Source organism: Herpailurus yagouaroundi, unplaced genomic scaffold, assembly GCF_014898765.1.
Source record: "Herpailurus yagouaroundi ecotype Mexico unplaced genomic scaffold, PumYag 141, whole genome shotgun sequence".
NCBI lineage: Eukaryota > Metazoa > Chordata > Mammalia > Carnivora > Felidae > Herpailurus > Herpailurus yagouaroundi.
The window spans coordinates 73,446,348-73,469,315 of NW_024412396.1; the positions used below are offsets into that span (position 1 = coordinate 73,446,348).

The 22,968-nt window shown below is 43.5% G+C and overlaps 1 protein-coding gene across 10 annotated transcripts in view; it reads left to right on the top strand.

The window, feature by feature from the left end:
* WDR20 (WD repeat domain 20) overlaps positions 1 to 22,968 on the top strand; it is a 66,429-nt gene that overhangs the window by 1,258 nt on the left and 42,203 nt on the right. Inside the window, exon 2 of one of the 10 annotated variants that reach the window (XR_005791216.1) lies at positions 2,601 to 2,749. The exons of the other annotated variants lie outside the window; for them this stretch is intronic. The gene's annotated coding sequence lies outside the window, so the exon portion shown is untranslated. The remainder of the gene's footprint in view (positions 1 to 2,600; positions 2,750 to 22,968) is intronic. 10 annotated transcript variants of the gene reach the window in all.

Consider the following 22,968-nt stretch of genomic DNA (forward strand, 5'->3'; position numbering starts at 1 on the left):
CACTGAGAACTGCTTACCTTTGAGATTTGTGGTCTTTGACTTGACTTTTGGGAGAATAAGGACACTGATGCGTCCCACAGCACGTAGGCATGGATAAAGGTGATAACAGATTAATTTTTAAGTGTTTGGTTAGTGTGAAAGCAAATCGTACACACTGAAGAGTGGACGTTCTCTAAGATGTAATGTATCCAGAAGCAGTAAGTTTGCTTGGTTTCTCAAGACCTAAGGAGGGTGGTGTCCTGTTGTAGCAAGTTTTCTCATTTGGCCAGGGTGCATCTTTTCGGTTAGCGTTTGTGATGGGTTCTACTGTGTTTGAGGTTTGGTATTACTGCAGGTAAATCGCTTGACTTCATTTTTTCTCTTTTGGAATTGAGAAAGCGTCAAGTAGTTAGTAGTCTAGGAGCTAAACTTTTAGGCTTGCTCTCAACTTTTTTGCTGACTTGTTGGGTGACCTTGGATGAGTTCTTTAACTTCTGTCCGCACCTCTTTAAAAAGAGAACATGGCAGTACTCACATTGTAATTTATACTATAACTGTAATGAACTTTAAAGCCTGAAACCCTCAGCAGGTGTAAAATATAGTTAAAATAAGCATTACGAGTAATGTCACGGGCACCTGGGTGGCTCAGTTGGTTGAGTGTCTGGCTTGAGCTCAGGTCATGATCTCATGGTTCATGAGTTTGAGCCGCACGTCGGGCCAGAGCCTGCTTGGAATTCTCTCTCTTCCTCTCTGGCCTGCCCCTGTGTGCTCGCGCGCGCGCTCTCTCTCTCTCTCTGTCTGTCTCTCTCTCTCTCTCTGAGTAAATAAATAATAAGTGTTTTTGGTTTTGTTTTGTTTTTTTTTAAAGTAACTGTCAAATGGGAAGCTGCTATCTTGACATTGATACTAGGACTGAAAGGATCAACTTTTTCTGTGGAAATAAGTTTAGAATTTTAAGTTACTAAAATTCATGTAAAATTTAAAAAATGCTTAACCGCTGAATTTACCAGCAATTACTAGTGTCAATGTTACCTTTTTTTTTTTTCTTTTTCTTTTTCTTTGAAGTGTATTATTTCTGAAGCATTCTGGTGGCAAACCTTATCTGGATCTGGTGGCTGTGGTTTGCATCATCAGAACAGCTCTCTTGCTTGAAAGTATCATAGTTGTGTTCTCTTAGCTGGATGCTATTCGATGAAGGTTAAAACTAGGAGAGCTTTCCAAGGTGTAATTTTTAAAAAAATGTTTTTTATGTTTATTTATTTTTGGGAGAGAGAGAGAGACAGAGCATGAGCAGGGGAGGAGCAGAGAGAGAGGGAGACACAGAATCTGAAACAGGCTCCAGGCTCTGAGCTGTCAGCACAGAGCCTGACATGGGGCTTGAACTCACCATGAGATCATGACCTGAGCTGAAGTCGGACACTTCACCAACTGAACCACCCGGGTGCCCCAAGGTTTAATTTTTTTTTTTAATGTTTGTTTATTTTTGATAGAGCATGCAAATGGAGGAGGGACAGAGAGGGAGACACAGAATCTGAAGCAGGCTGTAGGCTCCAAGCTGTCAGCACAGAGCCGACACGGGGCTCGAACTCACAAACCACCAGATCATGACCTGAGCTGAAGTTAGACCCTTAACCAACTAAGCCACCCGGGCGCCCCTAGGAGAGCTTTTCAAAACCACACCCCAAAATTATTTTAAATAAGACAAATCTTAAACATGTAGATTTGCCTCTAGCTGCATAATTTATGTGAGCTCTATGACTTTTTGTGAAATTTAATTTTCATGCAGTAACATAGCATTATATGGTGGACATTTCGATTCTCTTCTAGTCATCATGATTTTCTAAAACTGTTTTCCATGAATGCGTTTGCATTTACTTACTGTTATTTCTGAGTGTGTGATTGTTTTTGAGATTGTCTTTTCTGATTTTTTAAATTAAAAAATTTTTTTTTATATTGAGAGAGCATGCGGTGCATGTGCAAGGGGGGGCGGGGAGAGAGAGAGAGAGAGAGAGAGAGAGAGAGAGAATATCTTAAGCAGACTCCATGCTTGGTCCCTTGAGGGACTTGTTCCCACAACTCTGGAATCACGACCTGAACAGAAATCAAGAGTCAGATGCTCAACCGACTGAGCCACCCAGGCATCCCTGTCTTTTCTGATTTTAAAATAGAGCAGATAATTTCCTAGTCAGATAGGAGTTATAACTCTGTTCTTACAGTTGGTCATTTTGACTGTTTTTATTCATTTTTTTAAATTGGGGCGTACAAAGTTTTACAACAATTAGTCGGATCATTCGGAAGGTCTAATTTGGAAACATACATTCGGCTTAAATCTGCATGTGAAATAAGTGAAAAATAGATCTTTGAATACTTAAATCACGAGCTGTGTGCTGCCATTCCTAAAAGGAAGTATGGAGTTGTGGGGGAATGGAGTGGATGACGAGGTCATCTCAAATCTGAACTGAGGAGTGTATTCTTGGCCCTTTAAATAGATTTACAGGTCAGTTTGTAGAGCTAAACGGGACCTTCAGCTTTTGCAGTCTCACCCTCTCTGAGGAAGCCAAGGCTAGAGAGGGAGTGCAAACCTGTGTTACAGTTTTGTTTTTTTTCTTTCTCATGGTCAGGAAGATGAAGCATAGCTGAATCTAAAGAACTGTCGTAGTGAGAAGGGACCGATCAAGCTTTTTGATGCCATGGCCTCCGAGCACTGCAAGATCTACCCCAGCATTTTGCCATGTATTATCTCTTCGAATCTTGATAGCAATCCCGTGAGGTACAAGAAAGCGTCTTCTTTTTGCAGTTGAAGTTTGCAGTGGAGTTCTTGTGTACGGAGACGTAGTTTTGTGAAGTTATTTTGCTTAACTGAAGATAATATGAGCACTGATTTAATCCTGACGCTAATCATCTCAGCAAAGATTTGAGGGACTACTGTGATGATAATTATTCTAGATGGGGGGATCTGCAGTAGAGCAAGACCCTGCCCCTCTCCAAAGAATTGTCAACTACTGGCCTTTACACCTTTTTATTGAGTGCTGGCCTTCCCTTTTTTTCTTTTCTTTTTTTTTAAGAGATGGTTTTATAAAGATGCCGAAGGTAGCTGGGCTTATTGGACCAACCCTTTCATTTTATGAGATCCAATTTTACATAAATATGAATGGCAACCATTCAGATCTCAGTTTAGACATCACTTCCATAGCATATCCTGCTTTGAATTCCCAGGCTGGATCAGTTTTCCTTATTACATGTTCTCATAACATCCTGAACTTTGCCTTTCTAGCACTTTTCTCAATTTGTAATTCTCTGGGTTATAATCTGTCTCTCTATAAACAAAGCTCTCTCAGAAGAGAGATCTTGTCTTTTCTGCTTTCACTGTTTTCCTAGTGCCCAGCACGGTGTCCACCATAAAGTAGGCTCTAACTATTTATTTGTTGAGTGAATGACTGAATAAAATATCTATGTCCATCTGTGCCATACTTTAAAAAAGATTTTTACAAGCTAAAAAGCCTATTTAATTTTGGGCTCCCAAATGGGTATTTTTAGTGGCTGACATCTTTTTTTTTTCTTTTTTTTTTTTTAAGCTTATGTATTTATTTTGAGAGAGAGAGAATGAGCAAGGAAGGTACAGAGAGAGACAGAGAGGGTGGGGGGGGGGCGCTGGAGGAGGGGGAATCCCCAGTAGGCTCCACACTCAACGCAGAGCCCAACGTGGGGCTCAATCTCACGACCATGAGATTATGACCTGAACCGATATCAAGAATAGACGCTTAACTGACTAAGCCACCCAGGCGCCTCGTGGCTCACAGTTTAAAAAAGACATTCAAAATTATTGTTAGTAGGTAACAAATTTAGCTTTCTTACAACTGGGAAATTGTGTAGCAAGAGACCATGAAGTAATGGAAAGTAACCAAATGACACAGATTACTTTTGATCTACTTCTGTCAAACCACATTACCTAACAAATCTAGGTACTAACAGACAACTTGTAAAAACTATACTCAGAACTACTTAACATTCAAATCAAAGAGACTTACTTTTCCCCCCCTATCTTAAGATTCCAGGCCACAAATGTGCTGCCCAAAAGTGTTACTGAAGCAATTCCTACAATGGGGGGGGGGGGGGGGGGGGAGGAGTAGAATTGGATGGCTTTCAAGGTCTTTTCAACTCTGAAGGTTGTAGGAGTCTGTGTTCAATAGTTTTTTAATGAAAATAAATGCATCTTTTTATTGGGAAGATGTCTTCATGTCTTGGAATCATTGTCTACTTCTTTAATGAGAATTGAGGAGTGTGGGGTGTGTTGTGAAAGCAAGTTGAACACGTTGTGATTCTAGGTGTTTATGCTAGAAAACTACTCACTGTGTTGATGTGAAGCTTTGGCCAGAAGAGTCATTTAATAACAGCTAGAATATTTTCAGAGTGAGAGTTGTCCAGGAGTGCAATGGGTTGGCTTGGGAGAGAATGAGCATTCTGTGTGGGAGATAGTCTGTCTCTTTCTCAAAGACTGTAGGAGCACCTGTTGGTGACTGAGGGATTCATGCTCTGTGTGGGAGGGTGAGCTAGAAGCCTTTTAAAGGTTTTTTCCACAGACTAGTTTTAGATACTGGACTGCTCCAGAGAAGGTCATGTTCACACCCTTCCCTCCATTTGTAATTTTCACATCTCTCTGCTTTCTCCATTTCTAGTTTAGAAAGAGGCTTAGGAGACCAAAGCTTTTTATATCAAATTTACTTTGAGAAGTGTTGCGCTTAATTTAGTGGGGCACATGTGAAATTGGAAACCGTAGTTTTTTTTCCCATCAAGGGCTACTTAATGTCTTCTGAAATATTGATACTTATTTGACTATCAAATCTTATATACTGAAGGGAAGCATCTTAATTTGTCTCTTAGAACAGGCTAGAGAAACTTTCGTATGATTCTTTGGTTCTGTTGACCTTGAAGAAGAGGATGATGATGAGATTTTTGAAAGACAGAATGGGTGGATATGACCGATGGTAAGCAGCTCTCAGAATGTGTCCTAGAGACCCATGAGATAGTCATGAGTGTCATTGTTTTAGTAAATAGTTGTGGGGCACGCTTAGCAGATAGGAGGTGCTCCTCTAGATGCTGGGTTTAGACAAAGTCTCTGCCCTTAAGAAACTTGTCACCTATGTTTATTATCATTGAATTAATCTAGTGACTTCATTTATGTAAGTATTTATTGTGCTTTGGTAGAAAACTTGAGCAAGAATCAAAACAGTGGATTTTATCACTGACTAGTTTGGCTATATGCCTAAGAACCTTGTTTTAAAAATAAATGTGAAGATTTTTGTAATCTGATATCTTAGAGAACAATTTTATTTATATTTCAGTGAGATTAGTTTGTGAAGAAATATGAAATGTGGCCCTATTTGGTTATGTAGGAATAAACTTCAAAAGCAGAAATAACTTCAGTTGGTAGACATTCTCTGTTTTAATTTTCAGGAGATTTTATTTTCATTTGTTTATGTAAATGTTTACTTTCAAGAGAGAGAAAGAGAGCTAGCACGGGAGGGGCAGAGCGAGAGAGGGAGACACAGAATCTCAAGCAGGCTCCAGGCTCCGAGCTGTCAGCACAGAGCCTGGAGGGGCTCAACCCCACCAGCTAGCTATGAGATCATGACCTGAGCTGAAGTCTGACGCTTAAGTGACTAAGCCACCCATGTGCCCCCCCTTTTTAAATTTATTTTTTTAATTATTTTTTTTAATGTTTTTTACTTTTGAAGGAGAGAGAGACAGAGCATGAGTGGGGGAGGAACAGAGAGAGAGGGAGACACAGAATCCAAAGCAGGCTTCAGGCTCTGAGCTGTCAGCACAGAGTCCAATGCAGAGCTTGAACCCACGAACCCTGTAAGATCATGACCTGAGCTGAAGTTGAACACTTAACCAACTGAGCCACCCAGGCACCCCAATTTTCAGGACATTTTGTTTATTTATCATTAATTACTATCTTTTTAATGTTTATTTTTATTTTTGAGAGAGAGCACGCGTGAGCGAGCGAGAGTGGGGGAGGGGCAGAGAGAGGGAGACAGAATCCCAAGCAAGGCTCCAGGCTCTGAGCTGTCAGCACAGAGCCCAACATGGGGCTCAAACTCACAAATTGGGAGATCATGACCTAAGCCAAAGTCGATTGCTTAACTGACTGAGCCATCCAGGCACCCCAGGACATTTTAAATTGTCAGTGACGAGTTACCTTATTCTCTGAAAATTTGGCATCTTTGTGTTGTTGTTGTTTTTTTTTTTAAGATTTATTTATTTATTATTTTTTAAAGTTTATTTCTTTTGAGAGAGAGAGAGCCGGGGAGGAGCAGAGAGAGAGGGAGAGAGAGAGAATCCCAAGCAGGCTCTGTACTGTCAATGCAGAGCCTGAGATCATGACTTGAGCCAAAATCAGGGGTTGGATTGAGCCACATAGGTGCCCCGGCGTCTGTTTTTTTATAATACAGTGCAAGGTATGTCTGGCTTTGGAAAAAATCCTCATTAATCAAGAGTTTATTGCAGACCTGTTATGTACAAGGTACTGGTGTCTGTTGCGGGTGTTGTGAAGGTGAAGGAAGACACTTCTGTCTGTGAGTGAGGAGCTTGTCTCTTTGTGCTGATAATTGGATTACAAAGTAGAAGGCTGTGCTGTGCACATGGTATAAGCAATGCAAATACCAAGTGGAGTTCAGGAGTAAAGGTGAGGTGGAGAAGTGTTTCTCTGCCTAGATGGAGAAGAATATTGGGTTGGATTTCAAACAGATGATTTGCCCTGAAGTGCATATAGATCGCATTTTTGTAAATTTTAAAACTTGCATCTTCGTAGTTGTAACTTCGGAAATGCTTCATCTTCATTTCTGATTGAGGTTGAGCTGGCGATCGCTCTTACCTTTTAGCATTTTTCTCAACTTCACAGCTCCTCTGCCAATTGGTAATTTGTAAATTGAGCCCTGTTTTGCATTCTCTTTTGTAATATGGATTTTTAAAAAGTAGGGTATATTGTACTAAAAACATGCCAAGTCAATCTCTGCTATGTTTTTATTTTGAGGCAGTAGGAAAATGTAGATCTTACAAGAAAGAGGCAAGATTTTGTAAGAAAGAAGCAGCCTAAGAAAGAAGCAAGATTAAGAAGGAACTTACAAGGCTTTTGTGTTTTACAAGTAAGAATAGGAATGTTTTCGCGTCTTCTCAAGCAGCCACATTGCAGATGAGCTCTGTGGCCTGGCTCAGTCTTTCCTTTGGTTGGTGCAGTCCGGCCTCACTGCTGCACTGCCCGTGTTTCCCTGCTACAGCAGAACTGGTACAGGTGCTTCTTCTCTTTACTTACTTTGATCTTCATTTCAGAGGCGCTGTCTTAATGTCTCATTTAACAAATATTTGAGTGGTTTTGTGTGAAAAGCAGTACACTAGACTATGGGAAATCAAAGAAGTAGGAGACATGATCCCTGACCTTGAGAGGATTATCGTCCGACCAAGGAGATAAGATACACACTCATTCATTCTATCAAGATTTGAGTGGTTGCTCTGTGTTGTTGAGACTGAACCTCTGCCATCAAGGAGCTCACAGTCCAGTGGAATAGAAAATGACTTACTCATCCAGCTAACATGTATCGGACCTGTAGACCCAAAGACAAGTAAGACGTAGTCCTTGGCCTCAAGTGCATCCGGTGGTGAGATGGGCGAGTAAGTAGTGGTGAGACGTGCACACTATTCACTTATTAGTGCTGCCTAATCGGAGTAGAATTTAGGGGATGTATCAACCTAGATGGGCAAAAACTGTAACCGAATTCGAATGTGTCCTTCCAGTTGTGGATTTAGTCAGCAAATCACAGAGGCAATGTAACAGACTTGTGACTTTATCACCAGTGAAAATCACAGGTATTTGCGTATCACATTATGGTTGTTGCAGGTGGATAGATGTCACAGTCATCACTACCTCGAAGTTACAGTGGTTAGTGGATCTGCACTAGAGCTTGTTACAATGTGACCTGAAGAAACTTTTATAGAACTAACTGTTTAAAAAAATTTTTTTTAACGTTTATTTATTTTTGAGACAGAGAGAGACAGAGCATGAATGGGGGAGGGTCAGAGAGAGGGAGACACAGAATCTGAAACAGGCTCCAGGCTCTGAGCAGTCAGCACAGAGCCTGACGCAGGGCTCGAACCCATGGACAGTGAGATCATGACCTGAGCTGAAGTCGGCCGTTTAACTGACTGAGCCACCCAGGCGCCCCTATAACTAACTGTTTTAATAATTGATCTCTTTTGTAATCTTTCGTATTTAAAAACATCATTGTGAGAGGAGTCCATAGCACAGAAAGCTTAAGCACCCTGGTTCTGATAAGTCTCAATTTACCTTTTCTTCTGTGTCACGTGTGATGGAATGTAAGCGTGACCGGTCTCTCCTGTCCTGTTCAGTAACACTTCTAGCTGTGTGAAGAGGCGTCTGTGGTACTTGGGGTGGCTTTTCACTCAGCAGTTGATTATCTAGGATTCTAAGTTGGCCATGTCTTGTGTTGTTTTTCTTTCTCTTCTGGATCATTCCTTTACTCTTGCTGCCCTAACTAGAGGGAGGAATACAAGAAGTACTTACAAGATTGAGTCTTGTAAGAGTGTTTCATTGGTTCAGATCATAGATGATTATGATACAGTGTTACAATGTGATATTTGTCTTAGTTGCAGTAGAAAGGGAGAGGCTTTAACAAGGTGATGTTTGAACTGAGTTCTGGGGGCACCTGGGTGGCTCAGTCTATGAAGTGTCCAACTTCAGCTTAGGTCATGATCTCTCAGCTTGTTAGTTCAAGCCCCACATCAGGTTCTGTGCTGACAGCTCATAGCCTGGAGCCTGCTTCGGTTTCTGTGTGTCCCTCTCTTTCTGCCCCATCTCCCCCCGCTGCCATAAATAAACATTTAAAAAAAAAAAAGCTTTATGAACTGAATTCTGATAGGTGGGTGGGGTGAAGGGAGAAGGGATTCTAAACCAAGGCGACTAGAGACTCAAGGCCTGAGGATGTGGCATGACTCCTTGAAGAGTCACTGTGAGGGTTGAGGCTTTAGCAAGACCTGATTAGACCTGATTAGAGGACAAGATTATCTTCTTTCTTTTTTTTTTTTTTAATTTTTTTTAACGTTTTTATTTATTTTTGAGACAGAGACAGAGCATGAGCAGGGGAGGGGCAGAGAGAGAGGGAGACACAGAATCCGAAGCAGGCTCCAGGCTCCGAGCTGTCAGCACAGAGCCCGACGTGGGGATCGAACTCACGGACTGTGACATCATGACCTGAGCCGAAGTCGGACGCTCAACTGACTGAGCCACCAATTATTTTCTTTCTTGACGATCATCCAAATGTTGGCTATATCCTAGCTTCTGGAACTCTTAGTATGATTTTTAAAATGATTTTTTTTAACGTGTATTCTTTCTTTTGGTACTACTTCTGAGGTAACGTACTACATTAGTATCTGGTCCTCCTGTGGGACTCCTAGCACACTGTCCTTTCGGAACTCGGGTCATCGGATTGTATCAACCCCATCCCTCATTGGACCCTCATCGCTTCCCATCATATCTCAGAGATTTTGGCTCCTGCTACACTGCCACTCTCTCCAGCAGACTCCTGTCTTAAATGCTGTGGCGAGTCATTATAACCCCCTCGCACTCACTGTCCGTTCTAACCCGGACTCAATCAACGCCGACAGCGAAAGGGAAGAAAAGGCCTTTTCTGGCCCCCGCCCACTTGGTACCTGTCCTTTGCCTCCGGGAGCTGCTGCCCCAATTTCTCAACTACTTCTTAAAGCCAAGCTCCTCTAGTTGGCAGCTTGGACAGCCTCAGAGTGTGGTGCACAGACCAGCACCATCCGTGTCATCACCTGGGAGCCTCTGGGAAGTACAGAATTAGGCCTCATGCCAGACTTACTGAACCAAACTCTGCATTCCTAGAGGGTCTCCGGGTAGTTCGTGTGCTCACTGAAGTTGGAGAGACATTGGCGTTTACTGGCTTCCTTTAGTTCTCAGATTATTGTACCTTCTTGCCATCTATTTCAAGTGTATAATTCAGTGATTTTTAGTGAATCTACCAAGCTGCGCAACGGTTACCACAGTCCAGTTTTAGAACATGAGGGATTGTTTTTAAATTTAATTTTGTGTAAGTTTCAGTTAATGCTAGATGAATAGATTCTAAAGATCTGCTCTACAGCAGGGCCTATGGTTAACAACATGGTATTGTGCCCTGCAGAATTTAAGAGGGTAGATCTAATGTTAAGTGTTCTTACCACAAAAACAAAAATGAAGGGACATGAGGAAACTTTGGGAGGTGTTGGGCGTGTCTGTTACCTTGGTTATGGTGATGGTATCATGGGTGTGTGCATCTGTCTAAACTCAAACTGTGTATATTTAATATGTGCAATTCCTTGTATGTTAATTATACTTCAATAAATCTATTAGAAAAAATTTAATTTTATGTTTTCATTACGGAGGACTTTTATGTGCTTCCAACATCAAAACTGTTCAACAGTTTCTGTTCAGAGATGCTTAGCTTCCATTTCTGTGCTCCCTGTTCTCCCTGCAAAGCTCTCTCCCTCTGCCTATAATCATTGTATTTGTTTTTGACTCATCCTTCTGTTGCTGTAAGAATAAGATGACATTTGAGGAGAGAAGAAATTGAGGGAGCACACTATGGTATTTTGTGTCTCAGTTTTTTCCACTTAATTATATATATATTGGAGAGCTTACCATATTTGTAAATAGAGGGCTTCTTCACTCTTTTTTTATAATTGCTTTTTATTCTGTGCTATGGATACACATCACTATCTTTTTTTAATTATTGTTATTACAAATAACGCTGCAGTAAATAACTTTGCATGTATATTATTTTGCACGTAGGCAGGTATATTAACAGGATGTATTTCCAGAGCAGGTACTGCTGGGGCAGAGGGTTGATGCCTACATATTAAAGGTTTTTTTTTTTAATATTTATTATTTATTTTTGAGAGAGACAGAGGGCAAGAGGGGAGGGTTAGAGAGGGAGACACAGAATCCGAAGCAGGTTCCAGGCTCCGGACTGTTAGCACAGAGCCTGGTGCGGGGCTCAAACTCAGGAACCTTGAGATCATGACCTGAGCCAAAGTCGGATGCTTTGTGCACCGACTGAGCCACCCAGGCACCCCCTTATGCATTTTTGACATGTATCATCAAATCACCGTCCCCAGGGAGGGGTTGTATCATTTTGTACTCCCACATGAGAATACCTGTTTTACCACAGCCTCACCAACAGGGCATGTTGTTGAACTTGCATTTGATCTGATAGGGGAGAAATTTGTATTGTTTTTGTTTTTCCCATGTGATGAGAGTGCTTGAGCATCTTTCTATATATTAAGAATTGAATGTATTTCTTTTTCTACAGACTGTCTCATATCCCTTGCTCATGTTTCTGTTTGGTTGTTGGGTATCTTAAGTTTTTAAAAAAGGAGTTCTTTATGTATATTAGGGAGATTAGCCCTTTGTGATATGAATTACAGATGTTTTTTCTTTCATTTGTCATCGGTCTTGTAACTTTGCTTAGGGGTGAGTGTGTGTGTATTTGTTTTTACCTTGAATAATTTTCATCCTTTTTGTGGTTAAATTTGTAAATTTTTATAGATAAACTAGTCCTCCAAAGTTTGAAGATGAGGGAAGAGATTTACATTTTAATATTTGAGAATTCGGTTTAACAAAGACTTTTGTAGGAGCAAGAGATAAACATTGAAATGTGCTGTAACAGGAGCTGGTGGATGGTGATTTGCTGGTAGTTTTTGTGACTTAATATACTTCAAATATGTTAGGTATGATTTGGTTTACGAGTAACAGGAAACCCAGCTCCAACAAGGTGTTTCGACTTTAAAGGGGATGCATTGGCTTATGTTGAAAATTCTAGGGGTGAGGTGGGCTTCAGGTGCCAGCTCAGTTTGGCTGAGACTCTCTTGGTTCTGCTTTCCACTTTGTGTCCGCCTGGCCTAAGTGGCAAAACGGTGGTAGAGGTCCAGGCTTCACATTTATTTCTGTAACACATGGTCCAGAACGAGAGCCAGTATCCAGGATGAGAGTGAACAGGTCTTCTAGTCATTTTCTCAGGAGAGTGAGAAAGATTGTTTCGTTGAAGCCGCTGGCAAACCTCCTCTTTGACCTTTTGCCCCAGACTGGATTACCAGCCCATTCCCATGGCCAGGGAGGTATGTACCGAGTGACTTCTGGCAAGGAGATTGGATTCTCTCATACCCTGATTTCCCTGGAGCCCACTCTGGAGCTGCGAGTAGATAGCAGACAGCAGAATAGATCTACACATAGGTACTGGGTAGGCAACCAAGAGGTGCAAACTACACTGAGCGTCTCACACCGGCTTAGGTGTCAGGGACCCAGATGTAACAGATTTTTCCTTGAGCTCCTGGTGAGATGCAGGAATACAATGGGGAAGGCAACGCACTGCAGTTGGAGGATGGCCGGGCTGCGTTGTACTCCTGCGCAGTTGAGAAACCCCCTTCCTAGGAGCAGCCAGGGGGCTCAATCGTTAAGCATCCGCCTTGATTTCTGCTCAAGTCATGATCTCACGGTTCGTGGGTTCGAGCCCTGCATCAGGCTCTGTACTGAGAGCATGAAGCCTGCTTGGGATTCTCTCCCTCTCTCTGCTCCCCCCCCCCCAAAAAAAAAAAATTAAAAAAAAAAAAAAAAAAAGAAACCTCTCTTTCCTTTGCTCTTGCTGTTTGACTGCTATGAATGCCCTTCCACTTTTTCATACAGTTTGGAATTTTTTGTTTGAATCTCTGTCTCCCCCACTGGATTGTGCAATCTTGAGGGCAGAAGACATCTTATTCACCCATATCCATCGCAGAGCCTGTACATAATAGGCACATTGTGTCGATTTTAAATGAACGAATTCGTTGAGATTGTAGTCCTCTGAGGATTTATTTGAGTAAATGAGATGATCTTTTAAAATCCCTGTCACAAGCCAAATATGATCGCTGTTAGTTACCAAAGCTCGCAGAGGCCGGATTGCCGACTCCTTTTGCTTTTGTTGAGAGGCTCCTTAGAAATTAGTCCCAACCTCGAATCTTGTGCTGTTCCTCTGGGCTTTTCCAAGAGGAGGCTGTGGCTAGAGTTTTGATCATCTGGAGCTAGCTTTGTTTGGAAGCCGCATCTTCCTTGTGCTCGTGTCCCAAGCAGAGTTGCTGCTCATGCTGTCCCTTGCAGTCCCTTTTCCTTCTTCCCACTTAATCATGGGAAACTGTACAACTCCTGACATCGTGCTTTTCTTTCCTCCGGATCTTGGAGCAGGTGTGCGTGTGCTAGCAGGACCGAGGTCGGGATTAGCTCAGCTTGCTCCGAAAGTGGGGCGCAGGTAGAGCCGGAAAGGCAGAGTCCTGACTGCTGCATGGTCCATTTGCCACTCCTGGTGTCCCTCCGAAGGCTCTGCCCTTCAGACTCTTCTGCTTTTCTCCTTCCTCGTGGCCACCTCTGCTCGTTGAAGTCTTTAGTCCCTGCCTCCCAGCCTTCCTTCCCACTCCGGTCCTGGCGTCCTCTGGGGAGGTTTTGTGTCCGCTGCACAGCGCCTGGGGCACCTTGGCTTCCTTATCCACCCCCAGCCACCACCTCTAGTCCACCCGGGGCACGGACTTCCATAGTGGTGCCCCAGGTCTTAGTGGGGGCTGAATGGGCTTCAGCCCTAAGTTAGTAGTTCAGTTAGAAACATTGTCCTGCTCATGGGGCGCCTGGGTGGCGCAGTCGGTTAAGCGTCCGACTTCAGCCAGGTCACGATCTCGCGGTCTGGGAGTTCGAGCCCCGCGTCAGGCTCTGGGCTGATGGCTCGGAGCCTGGAGCCTGTTTCCGATTCTGTGTCTCCCTCTCTCTCTGCCCCTCCCCCGTTCATGCTCTGTCTCTCTCTGTCCCCCCAAAAAATAAATAAACGTTGAAAAAAAAATTAAAAAAAAAAAAAAGATTGTCCTGCTCCAGTGTGACCTTGGCTCCCGCTTTATTATTTTTTTTATTTTTATTTTTTTTACTATTTATTTTATTTTATTTTATTTTTTTTAATTTGTTTTTTCAACATTTATTTATTTTTGGGACAGAGAGAGACAGAGCATGAACGGGGGAGGGGCAGAGAGAGGGAGACACAGAATAGGAAACAGGCTCCAGGCTCTGAGCCATCAGCCCAGAGCCCGACGCAGGGCTCGAACTCACGGACCACGAGATCGTGACCTGGCTGAAGTCGGACGCTTAACCGACTGCGCCACCCAGGCGCCCCATTTACTATTTCTTTTAAAGAAACTTCTTAAAAAGTTTATTTAGAGAGTGCATGAGTATGAGTGGGGGAGGGGCAGAGAGAGAGAGAGAGACCGAGCCAGAGAGAGAGAGAGCGCCACAGAGCCCGATGGGGGGGGTGGGGAGGGGGAAGCTCAATCCCACAAACAGTGAGATCATGACCTGAGCCAAAATCAAGTCAGACACCCAACCAACTGAGCCACCCAGGTGCCCTGTCTTTCTCCCTTTTTGACCCACGCCTCTCTGGCCATTCACTACTTCATCCCCTTTGCCAGTTTTTTCTTCCCCACCTACCTCACCTTGAACTGGGCCCTGTTCGCTTTTCCTTGCTCTCTCCTATTCTAAGTCTCTCTGTTTTCTAAAATTGTTTATGCCTTTTCTCCCCCTTCCCCAAAGGAAAACGTGCTTACTGCAGTAAATTAGTCCAGTGAGTGTTCCCTTGAAAGCATGGATCCAGCTGTTGGCACAGGTATGTGCTCTGGCAAAGCTCCTTCTCTGTCACCATCAGCTCCAGATCCCAGACCTTCCTTCTTGATAGTGACTTTTGCCAGTTCCTTCTCCTGTTCCTGTTGCCTTTAGTTGTCTGGACCGTCTGTTGGCGATTGTGGATGTGGCCACGACTGGGTTGGAAGTGTGCTCCCCTCCTCTGCAGAGCTGTGACCTGCTCTGGGGCCCAGGCACTAGCTGGGCTTTGCCCTCTTGTTCGTGTTTTAATTCTTCCCAGAACAGAGTTACAAGAGTCTGTCAACTAAGATTTTGTTTCAAATACTCAGCTACTGTTTGTGAATCTGTTGTAATCTGTATTTCCTGTCTGCTTTCTTTAGGTTTGCTCTTTTTCTAGCTTTCTGATTTGACAACATAGGTTTTTAGCCCTTTTTCAAAAAGTTTATTTTGACAGTGAGCGCACGCGCACAAGCGGGGAAGGGGGGGGAGAGTATCCCAAGCAGGCTCCCCACCACCAGTACAGAGCCCGACACGGGGCTCGAACCCACAACCCGAGAGATCACGACCTGAGCCGAAGTCGGAGGCTTAATCCACCGAGCCAGTCAGGTGCCCCTAGCCTTTATTTTTAATGATGTGCTCGAAACTGTAGGATTCCTTCTCAGTAGTGCTTTAGCAGTCTTCTGTATGTTAGATATATGGTGATGTCATTGTTATTAAGATCTAGATATTTTGTTATTTCAGTTTTTAGTCCCTCTTTAACCCTTGAATTTCTAAGCAGGCACTTTTTAGTTTCTATTCATGGTGTTTAATTTTGTTATTGATCAATTTATTTGCATTGTATGGTCCTAAAATATGTTTATTGATATTCGCTATTTGAAATGTGATGAGACTTTTCTTTGGTCCAGCTAAAATGTTTTCCATGCGTTTTAAAAGAATGTATATTCTCTTTGTTAGGCCAAGATGACATGTCTGTGTGTGCATGTGTGTGTATGTGTGTGTGTTTAAGTTTTTAATGCCGTTCGCAGTGTTTGTATTTTTACAACTTTTTTGACTACCAGTTTCTGATGTGATAAGTATCTCTGATTCTGGACTTGTCAATTTCTCTATCACTTTTTGCTTTTTTGAATTTTTTTTTTGTTTATTTTTGAGAGACAGAGAGAGACAGAGTGTGAGCAGGGAGGGGGAGGGGGAGAGGGAGACACAGAATCCGAAGCAGGCTCCAGAGCCCGACGTGGGCTCGAACCCACAGACCGTGAGATCATGACCTGAGCCAAAGTCAGACGCTCAACTGACTGAGCCGTCTATGCGCCCCACTTTTTGCTTTTTTAAATTCAGAATTGTTAATCTTTGTAGATTGTTCTTTGTGTTGGCATATTGTACTCTTGATCATGTCTAATTTTGCCCAAAATGCTGTTTTGAGGATTGGAAAATCAGTTTATTTTTGTTAGCATTTGCATGGAATGTCTTTCTATTCCTTATTTTTAACTTACATAGTTTTTGTTTTCAATGTGTCCTTTTAAATATTTTCTATTTCATTATTGTCTTTGGCACTTTCTTCTCTGCCTCCCTCTCTCCCCTACCCGCTTTCCCTCTGTCAGGAATCTCGGTTGATTTTTTTTTTAAGTTTATTTATTTTTGAGAGAGAGAGAGAGAAAAAAAAGTATGAGCAGGGGAGGGGCAGAGAGAGAGAGAGAGAGAGAGAGAGAGAATCCTAAGCAGGCTCCACACTGTCAGCACGGAGCCTGATGCAGGGCTCGAACCCATGACCTGTGAGATCATGACCTGAACCCATGAGCTGAAATCGGATGCTTAACCAACTGAGCTACCCAGGCGCCCCAGTGGATTTTTTTCTTTAAGGTTTTTTTTTTTTCCCCCGTAATCCTCACACCCAATGTGGGGCTCAAACTCACAACCCCAGAGATCAAGAGTCACATGCTCTTCTGACTGAGCCAGCTGGATGCCCCCGGAGTCCTGATTGATTTTTACTTCTGAAATACACCTTCACTGCCCTCATGGTGCCTCCCCTGAGCACCAGCCGCTCTGACTCGTCTTCTGCTGTGCCCGTGCTCCGCTCTAACTTATTCTCTACACAGGAGCCAGTGTGATCTTTAAAAAGCGAATCTGGGGGCGCCTGGGTGGCTCAGGTGTTTAAGTGTCTGACTCTTGATTTCAGCTCAGGTCATGATCTCATGGTTTCTGAGTTCAAGCCCCACGTCGTGCTTTGTGCTGATGGCACAGAGCCTGCTTGGGAGTCTCAATCTCTCTCTGCCTCTCCCCTGCGCGCGCGTGCACGCGCGCAGACACACACACACACACACACACATTCCCTTGCCCTCTCTCAAAATAAATAAACATTAAAAAATAAAGCATATTAAAACATTAAATTAAAAGTGAATCTGTTCATCACTCCAGCCTAATAAGATCTTTCAGTGGTTTGAGTTGCTTTCAACATTGAGAACAAAGTGGTTAACATGGCCTGCTGGGCCCTGATCGAGCTGGCCCTTGCTTCCCTTCCATCCTCTTTTCCTTTCACTGTGTCTTTCTGACGTACTGCTTTCCTTTTCGTGTCTTTAACCAGGCTTCCTTACCCTCTTGCCACAGATTCTTCTGTGCTGGCTCCCTTGTGTGGGGGCCCTTCCACTCCCCATCCCCTTTCCCCTTCACTGCGTAATTCCTGCTCCTGCACATCGTAGCTCCTGTGTGGTTTGTGCCAGGCCTCTTACCCTGACCTCTAGACTAGGGCAGGTCTCCTCCTATCGTCCACCAGCTCGTCTCTCTAGCACGTGTCTTGGCAATAATGGAGTAACTTGAATTTGAAGTTTAGTGTCCTTCCTCTCTCCCCACCCGCTAAGCCAGATTGCCAGCTGAGGAGGGCTGATTTTCCCCAGTTCACTGCTGGCTTGTGCTTTTGATACGTTATAGGCGCTCTGTGAGTATCCAAATGAATGGAGAAATGTGTAAGTGACCGTCGTTTGTTTCTGGACGGTGGGAACATTAGTATTGTCAAGCATATTGTCTTGTACGTGGTTGGTATTGGGTTGAATGTTTTTAAACAAAGTAATCTCTGATCTGTCTCGTTTGTGTTTTGTGAGCTACTGCATTTAAAGAACAGCCAGCTGTTGTGTACCCCATTTCTCCCTTGTTCCTCTTCCCCCCCTTCTCCCAAACATGTTTTCCCCATACACCTTCCCTTAGCACTGGCAACCAATGGAGGCATGAAAGAAAACAGAGAAATCTGTTCAGTTTTAAAAGTTTTCTTGGAAGAAAAGTTTGCTGATCAAACTATTAAGTTTGCCCTGTAAGAATTTGTCCTTCGTTGGTGGCACTAAAAAGGAAAGTTATTCCCCCTGCAGTTCAAAGTAGGGTATGTTTATGGTAGAACATTCAAAGAAGAAAAAAAATCCCATGTCCGGCAGCAGTTAGTATTTTGTTGTTTTTTCTGCCAGTCCCTTTTTGGTGCTCAGTTACATATTTTAAGCATAATTTAGGTCCCTGCAGGGGTGGGTGCTCATTAAGCATTTAGAGAATGAACCCAGGTATGGATTCTTTTTCAACTTTAAAATCTCCTGCAGCTCCCTAGTTTGGTTTGCAGACAAGCATTGCGTCTTGTTGATGGTGTTGATAACCTAGAGTAGCTGAGCTTTGTTCTTTTTAGATGAACCTATTAGGTCGTTGAAGAAAGTTGCTTGGGCTAAATTGGAGTCACCGGTGACTGCTTTCTTTTTCTCGGTGTCCAGACCTTCCGTGGTGAAGGCTTTTGGCCCTGACTTAAGATATGTCCAGAATCTGATCACTTCCCACCTCCACCCTTGCCTCCCCAGTGTAAGGAAGCATCACTCCTCACTTGGGTTATTACTGGGGTGGTTTCTCAGTGGGCTCCCTGCTTCTCACGGTCTCTTCTGATGGCAGCCAGAATGGTGTTTAACACAATACATAGGTCAGATCAGTTTTTCCAATGCTGAACAGTTTCTGATGCTTTTTCATCATTAGGATCTGGTGCCTTCCCCTCTCCCAAGCCCCTAGTGTGGTTTGCTACCTTACCCGCCCTTACTCCCTCCATTCTGTTCCTTGAGGAGGAGCCCAGCGACCCTCAGTCGCACGCTTACTTTCCCGGGCCAGCCACAGGGCTGCCTCCCCCGCTTCTTCACATCTCTACCCAAACACGAGCCTGTCAAAGAAGCTTTCTGTTACCCTGCCCGCAAGTGTGCTGCAGTCACCCTCGCGCCCTTGGTCTCCGACTGCCCTTCCCCGTCCCTACCGTTCTCTGATGCTCACGGGTGACTTGTCCGCCGACTGTCCCCTTCTAAAGCCCACGAGAGGAGGGTTTACTGTCTTTGCTGCTGAGGCTCCAGCACCTGACATGGTGCTCGGCGCAGACACAACTCGGTAAACTTTGGATGGATGGTGAAAGAGATTTGTTATCTCAAGTGATGTAGTTTGAAAATCTCCATTTAGGATATAGGTAATATGACTTCTCATAAGCGTATTTTCTTTTCTTTTCTTTTCGTGTTTTTTTTTTTTTTTTTTTTTCTTTTTTGAAGTAGGCTCCATGCCCAGGGTAGGGCTTGAACTCATGACCCTGAGATCAAGAGGCACATGTTTTGGGGCTCCTGGTGGCTCAGTCGGTTGAGTGTCCGACTTCAGCTCAGGTCATGATCTTGTGGTTTGTGAGTTTGAGCCTTGTATCTGGCTCTCTGCTGTCAGCTGTCAGCGCAGAGCCTTTTTCTCTCTGTGCGTGCATGCGCTCTCGCTCTCTCTCTCTCTCTCAAAAATAAACGTTAAAAAAAAAAAAAAGTCACATATTCTACCCTCTGAGCCAGCAGGGGCCCCCAGGCACATTTTACTTTTAAAATAGGTAACCTAGGGGCGCCAGGGTGGCTCAGTCAGTTAAGCGTCCGCCTCTTGATCCTGCGTCAGGTCTCGATCCTCAGTGTCATGAGTTCAAATCATGCACTGGGCATGAAGCCTACTTGAAAATAGTGGGCGCCTAGGTGGCTCAGTCGGTTACGGCTAAGCATCTGACTTGGGCTCAGGTCATGATCTCACGGTTCATGAGTTCGAGTCCCTCGTTGGGCGCACTCGTGCGCCACTTCGGGCAAGCTCATGCCCCAGCTCGGGTGAGTCCTGCTTCTCTCTCTCTCTCTCTCTCTCTCTCTCTCCCCCCCCCATCTCTTTCTCTGCCCCTCATGGGATATTCTCTCTCTCCCCCTGTCCCCCACCCCTCACTCATTTGCACCCTCTCTGTAAAATAATAAAATAAAATAAAATGTAATATTCACATGATTCAAAATTCAAATGTCCTGCAGTGAAAAGTCTCTCATAACCTGTCCCTAGCCGTCCTGTTACCCTGCTCAGAAGTAACCATTGTGAAGTTCCTGTGTATATTTCCAGAGATGACCCCTGGTCCTACACAAAGAATCTCAGGCATGCTCTATTCCTCCCTTCTTTTAAAAATGTAAACTTTGGGGCGCCTGGGTGGCGCAGTCGGTTAAGCGTCCGACTTCAGCCAGGTCACGATCTCACGGTCTGTGAGTTCGAGCCCCGCGTCGGGCTCTGGGCTGATGGCTCAGAGCCTGGAGCCTGTTTCCGATTCTGTGTCTCCCTCTCTCTCTGCCCCTCCCCCGTTCATGCTCTGTCTCTCTCTGTCCCAAAAATAAATAAACGTTGAAAAAAAAAATTTAAAAAAAAATGTAAACTTTAGTATCGGCGCAGTTTTGCACCTTGTTTTTTTGTTGGTTTGTTTTATAAAATGCATTTTGAGGATTATTCTTTGTCAGTGTGTAAAGAGCTTCTTTATTTTGCCAATAGCTGCACAATATCCCATTGTACAAATGTACAAAATGTACAATACTTCCCCTTTGGTTGGACATTGAAGTTGTTTCCAGATTTAGCTATTACAGACTATGCTGCAATAAATAACCTGTGCATATATCATTTTGCCGTGTTGCTAGTACCTGCAAGGAGTAAATTCCTGAGTGGAATTGCTGGGTCAGAGGACATGTGGGTTTGTAATTTTGATAGATACAGTTACCTTGCCTCCCACAAGTTGTTCCAATTAATACCTCAAGCACAACATACTATTATCTGATCTTTGCCAATTTGGCAGATGAAAAATAGTGTAACACTGTAGTTCGGCGTTTCTTGAACTGTGAATTAAGCGTCACTTCATGTACGTAAGAGGCATTTGTATTTTTTTCCTGCATAGCTAACTTGTATCTTTTATTTTTCTTTTAATTGAAATATAGGTTACATATAATGCTACAATAGTTTCAAGTATATGCCTTTTCTGTGAGTTGTCTATGACCTATATCCATTTTTCAATGGATAGGATTTTGGTCCTTTTATGTAAATTAGCCCTTAATCTGTAGTTGGAGTGGCAGCATTTGGTTCCATTTGTCAGTTGTGTTCTCATTTTGCTCATGGTGGTTTTTCTTGGGTAGAATTATTTTTGTTTTCATAGACAAATGTATTAGTCTGTTATCTTATGGCTGTGAGTTTTGGGTCCCAGTTAACCTTCCTAATTTTATTTTTAAAGATCCTCATGGTTTCTTCTTGTACTTCTGAGGTTTCATTGTTTATATTTGATATATCTTTGATATTGCTGAAATTTATTCTGGTATAAGATATGGAATAGGGTTTCAAACACTTTTCTTTCCCCCGGAACAATCTTAGGATTTCCTGATCTCTCCTGTCTTTTATGGAAAATAATCTGTCAGCAGTTTTCTCTGAACTTCGAGTGATGTAGACCAGTGGGCCATGATGTCCTGTGTGTTTTTTCATTTTAAGTTATGTTTCTCTTTATCTTATCACTATTGACCTAAAAGTGTTGATTGAGATACAGTCTATTCGTGAGCATTGTTTTAAAACAAATTTTGTAGACTTTTCCTCTGGCAAATAAAAATCAGATAGTAATAACAGGTGCAGTGACAGCTAACATTATGCACTATACTTAGGGAACACGTTCGGTAACTGAGGAGATACAAGGTTTTCCTCTCTTATTTGAGTGAATTATGTGTGCGGTCTCTTAGCTCCCCTGATTAATGCCTGGTAACACCAAATTAATAAATAGTAGGCCCTAATGGGGCTTGATTCTCCTAGCTGGTAGACCCTTTCGTGGACCACCATCTTGTAGAATGTACGTTCTAAAGGTCCTGGCTGTTGGGATAAAGGTGCTTCAGGATCACCTGTATCACAGTCAGCAGTGGACCTTCACTGCTTTTGCTCTTTCCGTTTCCGTGCCACTTAGCCTGGCCTTACCTACTGTCCCATCCCTGCTTGCAGTTGTCATTTTCACCATGTGGCTAACTTTCCCAGGATTCATAATGGCTCATTTTACTCAAACCACCAAATACGAGCTGAGCCTCGTAAGAAAGTTAGCCTTTGAATGGCTTCTTCAAAATCTATCAGTTCTTGCGATGAGATTCTCCCAGAGATACTAATTGGCCAACCTGACCTTGATGTCCCTGCTTTGTCTGTCTGTCTGTCTGTCTTGGTTTTCTTCATAGTGCCGCCTTATGCCTTTCTGCTCAACCATCCGATTGCCTAGGTATTTGACTTCTTACCTTTACAGAAACTGTCAGGCCCCTCTTCCTTCTCTCTACCCTTGGAGCGGTGGTTCTCTTCTGGGAGGTGTTCAGCCAGCCACGTCAGCACCTCTTCAGAGCTTGTGGGAAGGCAGATTGCAGGGCCCTGGCTCCCCCAGCTGACCCAGAAACGCTGGGGGTGAGGCCCAGCAATCTGTTTAACTAGCCAGTGACCGGTGTGCTGAGGTGTGAGAGCCACTGCTTTATGGCATGTGATTTGAGGCTCTCCTTACAGTAAACCCTCCGTGAAAGCTTCTTGGCTGTTTAACATATAGATTGCGTTAATAGCCGTTGATTAACTTGTGTATCATTACAGCTACCGTGTATTGAACACGTACTCTGCTGGCATTCAGATGGGCGCTTTCACATCCTCAGATGCTTCATAAAATAGGCAGTGGTGTTTCCTACTTTAGAGGCGAAGGGAGACGCTGAGGAATGAGGTCACGTGCCAAGGCCACACAGCTGGTAAGCGGCACGGGCGATCTGTCAGACTCCGAAGCCAGTGTCCTTCCTAGCACGCACACTGTCTTTCCTACAAATCCTTTTCCCCAAAGAGTGCGTGTGACTACGTGGCTGTCATCTGGGCATGTAACAAATGATTGTAATACCCATATTTCTGGATTTCTCTCATTATGTTCTTTCTTCCTTCCTTCCTTCCTTCCTTCCTTCCTTCCTTCCTTCCTTCCTTCC